This window comes from Homarus americanus, unplaced genomic scaffold, assembly GCF_018991925.1.
Source record: "Homarus americanus isolate GMGI-L3 unplaced genomic scaffold, GMGI_Hamer_2.0 scaffold27959, whole genome shotgun sequence".
Lineage (NCBI taxonomy): Eukaryota > Metazoa > Arthropoda > Malacostraca > Decapoda > Nephropidae > Homarus > Homarus americanus.
The window spans coordinates 50,001-56,604 of record NW_024737608.1 but is presented as its reverse complement, the minus strand read 5'-3'; the positions used below and the strand labels follow the sequence as shown (position 1 = coordinate 56,604).

The window sequence follows — 6,604 nt, the reverse complement described above, 5'->3', positions numbered from 1 at the left end:
AGAGGGAGGACACACACACACACATTCTGCCTGCCTCAGCTTCTCACCAATATACCAGACCACATTTCCACACACACACACACACACACACACACACACACACACACACACACACACACACAAAGTGGACGTAAAATTCAATTCCGACGGTTTGTCTCATGTGATCGACTCGCTACGGTAATCTAGTTTAGAACGGCGACAAGTGGACATCTCTGCTTACCTTCGATTTAGCTGCCGGCCTGGTCAGTGTAGGGTTAGTTTCCACACACGACGACCACCACCAGCCACCCTGAACAAGAGGGAAGGAGGAGGAAGAAGGAGGAGGAAAAATAAGGGAGAATGTTGAAGAGAGAGAGGAGGAGAGAGAAGGAAACTGGACTAGAAAAGGTCTGAAGTGAGGAGGAAGAAAATGAAAAAGGAAGGGAGGGAGGGAGGAAGGGGGGACGGGGAAGTAGAAGAAGGAGGTAAGAGGGAAAGAAGAGAAGGAGGAGGGAGTAGTAAGAGGGAGTAAGTAAGAAAGAACGAGGAGGGAGAATGGAAGAAAGAAAGGAGAAAGAGAAGTAGGAAGATGGGGAGAGGGAGAATGGAAGAAAGGAGGAGAAGGGAGAGGAGAAAGGAGGAAGAAAGAGGAAAAGTAGGAGAAGGAGAGAAGAATGAAAAAAGTGGAGAATGATGAGAGGGAGGTGGAGGAAGAAAGAAGAAAGGTGGAGAAATAGAAAGAGGAAGAGAAGTCTATGGTAATAAAAGTAATAACAGAATAATCTCGTAATAAGGAATAAATAATAAGACCTTAAATACATATACAAAAGATTTAATATATATACATACATAGTTATATATAAATTGAAAAAATAATAATAATATAATATACACATCATACAAACATAGTAACAATCTGAATGGCTTTGTCGGGAATCCTTAGTCGAATTGCCTTAGGTTTTAATCTTGTTGTATACATGTACTGTCTATATGCTGTACCTGTATACACACAACGTCTATGTATACCGTGTATACCCTAAGTTGTCTAAATACATTTTGCCAAGAGTTCACTGTTCCTGAGAGTTTTATTTTAATTGCTTTTCCCTCGCAGATGAAGGAAGGAATTGTCACAAAAGTTTCTTGAAGAATAATGAAGAAATATTATGCTTAGCGAAAAAATCACAAATCCTTGGCTACGTTTTTGTGTGTGTGTGTGTGTGTGTGTGTGTGTGTGTGTGTGTGTGTGTGTGTGTGTGTGTGTGTGTGTGTGTGTGTGTGTGTGTGTGTGTGTGTGTGTGTGTGTGTGTGTAAAACGCAATTTGCAGTTTGTACTTATTTTTGGAACGGTTGCATATTAAACACCGCAGCTTATTTCACATGAAGATTAATCACCCTAATTCTACCTAAAGGAGTTAGGTTAGTTTACACCACTACACTGTCACACCGTCACTACCCCGCTCATATATTACTTGTTAAGACAGGTCCAAATAAAGGAACATCTTCATATATGTGAGAGTCGGCTCGAAGCTGAAGCCGGTTACGAAATGGATCAAGCTGACCCTCCCATTCAACAGGTTGTGAGTTGACATAATCTGATTCAATAACATTCACGTAAATCGGTTCACTTACGAGACCTGTGGAAGTTGTTTCGGGCAAATTTAAGAAGGTAGACTTCGACTGAGATTGGTTCTGTAGTGCTGTCGTACTGAGGAGGTTGGCTGGGCTGACACTCCTGGTTTGTTGCTTCTCGTTTATGAAGTTGGGTTGAGTGATGCGCGGGGAGAGCTCGGGTGTCCTGTTACCAGTACCGTTGTGGGTCAATGAGGGTGATAGGGTAGATGGTGGCCCGTGGGATGTCTCTGGTACAGGAGAAAGAGGCTCCTCAGGGCTTAAATTCTCTTTTCTATTTATCCTGGAGAATTTCAGGCGAAAACGGAGGTAGAGAGCATACAGAAGAGCACATAGTAACAGTAGAAACAATATGCCAAAGCCAACTCCAATCCCTATACTGATGAGGTTCTTGTTCGTGTTTTGTGGGTCCGTCATGACTCCTGTTGATGAAGAAAGTGCATTAGTAACTTGGTATAGGAAGTACAGACTCAAAGTGTCCGAAAGAATATGAAACATCAGGCGAAGAACACCTCAATCCAACCTAAACTAGAGGCGTTAATGTGTCTGAAGTTATCGCTCGACTTCTATTCCATCAGATATCCTTGGGGTATAGATACTTTTTGGGGGTTGGCTGTACATTAGTCTAGTTGTGTGTGTGTGTGTGTGTCACTGTACTCTAATATAAATGACTGTAATGGTTGTCTCTCTCTCTCTCTCTCTCTCTCTCTCTCTCTCTCTCTCTCTCTCTCTCTCTCTCTCTCTCTCTCTCTCTCTCTCTCTCTCTCTTTCTCACCTGATCTCTTAGTTGTGTCGTGTCTTCGGTTGTCTTGATGTACCCTTCACCCAGCTTACACCACGAATTTCATACGAAGTCCTCACCTATCTTGCTCCCATACACCTTGACGAGTCTGTAGACAGTCGTGTATCACCTAAAATAACACTCAGCATTAGGATCTAGTTAATTTATATTTATTATTGTCATAGGATGCAGCTTCCTATGGCAAGAGATTCGGTTTACTGTTATTATCATTTCAGGAAATTTTATGGTTGTATTTTGTGAGGAAATAATTTAATTTTAGATTTCTTTTTTAAATACTTATTAAGTAATATATATATATTTATAGAATGTATGTAAACAACCAAGAAAGGAAGAAGAATGGAGAGAGAGAGAGAGAGAGAGAGAGAGAGAGAGAGAGAGAGAGAGAGAGAGAGAGAGAGAGAGAGAGAGAGAGTAAGAAACAGACATAAAGATGAATAGAAACAAACACAGATAAAAAAATTTGAAATACGTATAGGTAGATAGAAAGAAACGCAGAGAGACTGAAGAAAGAAAGTCTGAGACAGAAGAAAAGAGAGAGAGAGAGAGAGAAGAGGAGAGAGGGAAATAAAAAAGAAAACAGGAAAAAAGAGAGATAAAGAGAGAAAACAGAGAGAGAGAGAGAGAGAGAGAGAGAGATTACTCAAGTCACATTGTTGATCTGACCTTCAAATACAGTATATAGTAGAGTCCTTTATATCTCCCACAGCGGCCCCCCCACTGTGACGGCTCACTACCACCAGGTCACCAACAACACAACTTCAAGAGAAAAGGTTATCTGTCGTCTTTACTCTCTTAGTACACTGTCGGGACGTATAGATGAATCGTGCAGAAACAATTAAAAGTATCACACACAATAAGTCTTTTCAATTGAGATAGTTCTGACGGGTTGAGGAGCAAACAAAGACAAGTCCGCTGTCTCTCACGCGTGGTAAAAGACTGCTGCGTCAAACTACTTCTCAACACAGGAAGGATATGCTGATAATACCTCATACCCAGACACTAACGCAGCACATACCACCTTAAATGCAACAGTTATTTTAAACCTGATTTTACAATGACTTAACCAAAAAAAAAAAAAAAGTTGTTCCTCGTTGAAATATCATGATTGTGTTTAAAAATTATTAATATATATTAATATTTATTGAGGGATTTGTTGAGTGTAGTAATTTGGGGTTATAATGCCGTATTCAGTGTTGGTCTAAAATCTGGGTTTTACGTCAGATAACAAAGAACTTCTAGCCACGTTATGTTGGTTAATTCTCGATCAGTTTATTTTACGGTATTGTATTTGTTATTTATATTTTTATTGACTGTTAATATTTTCCAGTTTGTTATTCCTTATGGTAAAAACATTACACTAATATGTACACATGCCCATATGTATGCACCTTACATAAATATACACATACATATAAATACATTCACACGACACATAGAATATATACATACCGAAAGATATACAAACATAGACACTCATATACATAAACCACACCCTGTTCTTGACTAGTTTTACCCACCATAAACCACACCCTGTTCTTGACTAGTTTTACCCACCATAAACCACACCCTGTTCTTGACTAGTTTTACCCACCATAAACCACACCCTGTTCTTGACTAGTTTTACCCACCATAAACCACACCCTGTTCTGTTCTTGGACTAGTTTTTACCCAATTACAAAACCACACCCTTGTTCTTACCTAGTTTTACCAAATTATAAACTACACCCTGTTCTTGGACTAGTTTTACCCACCATAAACCATAATCTAAGTTCTTTTAATTAGTTTTAACTTTCACCATATAAACTACAATCTCAAGTTTTGGACTAGTTTTTACTCACCATAAACCACACTGTTTCGGATTAGTTTTACCCAATTATAAACTACACCCTGTTCTTAATTAGTTTTACCTGCACTATAAACCACACCCTGTTCTTGACTAGTTTTACCTCCACCATAAAACCACACACTCTGTTCTTGACTAGTTTTACCCAATTATAAACCACACCCTGTTCTTGACTAGTTTTACCCACCATAAACCACACCCTGTTCTTGACTAGTTTTACCCACCATAAACCACACCCTGTTCTTGACTAGTTTTACCCACCATAAACCACACCCTGTTCTTGACTAGTTTTACCCACCATAAACCACACCCTGTTCTTGACTCGGTACCATCAGGATGTCAAAAACTTATTAGTCATGGTAGGTGTGTCGTTAAAGGTGATTTGAGTCATTAAATATTAACGAGAAAGAGATGGTTAAGAGGATTTATTTCGAGTCTTGGTTCATTGTTAACTCAGTTCTGTGGTGGCTGTCTGCGGCCATCACATCCAAAGGGTATTTAGTATTTATTCTGGGTTTGTTCCTCTCTACCTCCACACACTCTTCCCCACACAAACATGATCCCCCCCTCCCTCCCTAACCCCCCTCCTCCTACCTCATGTCACCACCCCCCACCACCACCAAAATCCCCCACCCTCCTCCCCTTTCTCCTTACCTCCATAAAACACCACCTCCCTCCTCCTCCTCCTCCACACTGAAACATCCTTCCATTGTGTAGAAATGTATGTATCTGGGTAACGTTTTGTAATCATGTTTAACAGTACGCATTTTGGGGACCATTTTTAGAACTTATGTGTCTGGGATCGCATGCTGTTACGCAGAACAGCTAAAGGTTAAAGGACACACACACACACACACACACACACACACACACACACACACACACACACACTGGGGGATATGGTCGTTATTCTCTAGTCGTCTTACCATACTATATCTCATTCGTGGCGTTAATCTACTTATAAACGTATCTTTTTTTAATATCTTAATATAGTGTAACTTTATGAGAACCACAACATTTATTTTTTTTATTTTTTGTGTGTTTTTCTAAGTAAATTTATTCTCTCCTAAATAAACCTTAAGAGGAGATGTTTCTTTGCCTTATATAGGATGCTAAAAATATTTGTAGAATGACGGTATGTGTCTGTGTGTGTGTGTGTGTGTGAGTATGTATCCGGCGGAAGTTAATGGACACATGACTTACGGACTCCCAAATATACGTACAGTACTTGATATAGTTATGATATCAGATACACGAACAGAACCCGATAGTGACCTTAAACTTGGGTTAAAGATAGAAATAGCCTGAGTGTGGTCATAGTTGCCACATCTAATATAGTAAATAGGTCTTTATTATTTCTCACCATTATCAGTTATCAGTATCAGCCATTCATTACCACCATCATCACTACCACAACCACTCACCACTCACCACCATCACTACTACTCACCACCACCATCATCACTCCCACTCACCACCACCATCATCACTCCCACTCACCACCACCATCATCACCACCACTCACCACCACCATCATCACCACTATCAACAACCAGTCACCACTACCAGCCATGAGTCCTCTTCACCACTAAATACCTTCTCTTGGTCAATAGGATAATTACTAGCTAAACTGGGATAGCTACTAGCATCACATAGACACTTGCTGACACCTTTAATTAGTATATCTCAGGTGTGTTATTGAAGGTAAAGTCAGGATCATTTTATTCAACTGAGAAAAAACTGACAAGGGAGAAGCACTGGGAAGAGGCAGAAGCACTGGGAAGAGGGAGAAGCACTGGGAAGAGGGAGAAGCACTGGGAAGAGGGAGAAGCACTGGGAAGAGGGAGAAGCACTGGGAAGAGGGAGAAGCACTGGGAAAGAGAAGAAAGGGGACTTGGAAGGGTAGGAGACTCCCCTTTCCCACCTCTTTACCAATGCTTAAGACTCCCCTCACCCCTTCCCGCTTTCCTCCCCTTAGTATTACTCCCCTAAACCTGCGTCCTCTCCCTCTCCCTCCCTCCCTTCCTCCCTCCCCACCATATTAACACGCCTCGCCACTCCTCAAAGCCGTGGTTGGGAGGGAGGGTTGTGTGGTGGTGGTGGTGGTGGTGCAGTGTGAATGGCTGTAACGTGAGTCCTTAGACAGTCACCACCACAGTCACCCCCACCACAGTCGCCACCACCACAGTCACCACCACCACCACAATCACCACCACTCATTACACCACTCGTTATTATCCCGTTTAACACCAAGTCTATATAATTACCCTGAAGGTGTAATTTAATCCCAGGTTAAACAGTCTATGGACGGTAGTTAAGGTAATGAATCTACTAAGTTCAACAAGGTACAC

The 6,604-nt window shown here is 41.1% G+C and overlaps 1 long non-coding RNA gene across 1 annotated transcript; it reads right to left on the bottom strand.

Annotated features, from left to right (window-relative positions):
• Positions 1–795: 795 nt before the first annotated feature.
• On the bottom strand, positions 796–3,332 carry LOC121873485. Its single transcript, XR_006090248.1, has 3 exons — positions 3,074–3,332; positions 2,384–2,519; positions 796–2,030 (listed from the first exon to the last, which is right to left on the bottom strand). It is a non-coding gene; the product is annotated as an uncharacterized LOC121873485 (long non-coding RNA).
• Between the last annotated feature and the right edge of the window lie 3,272 nt (positions 3,333–6,604).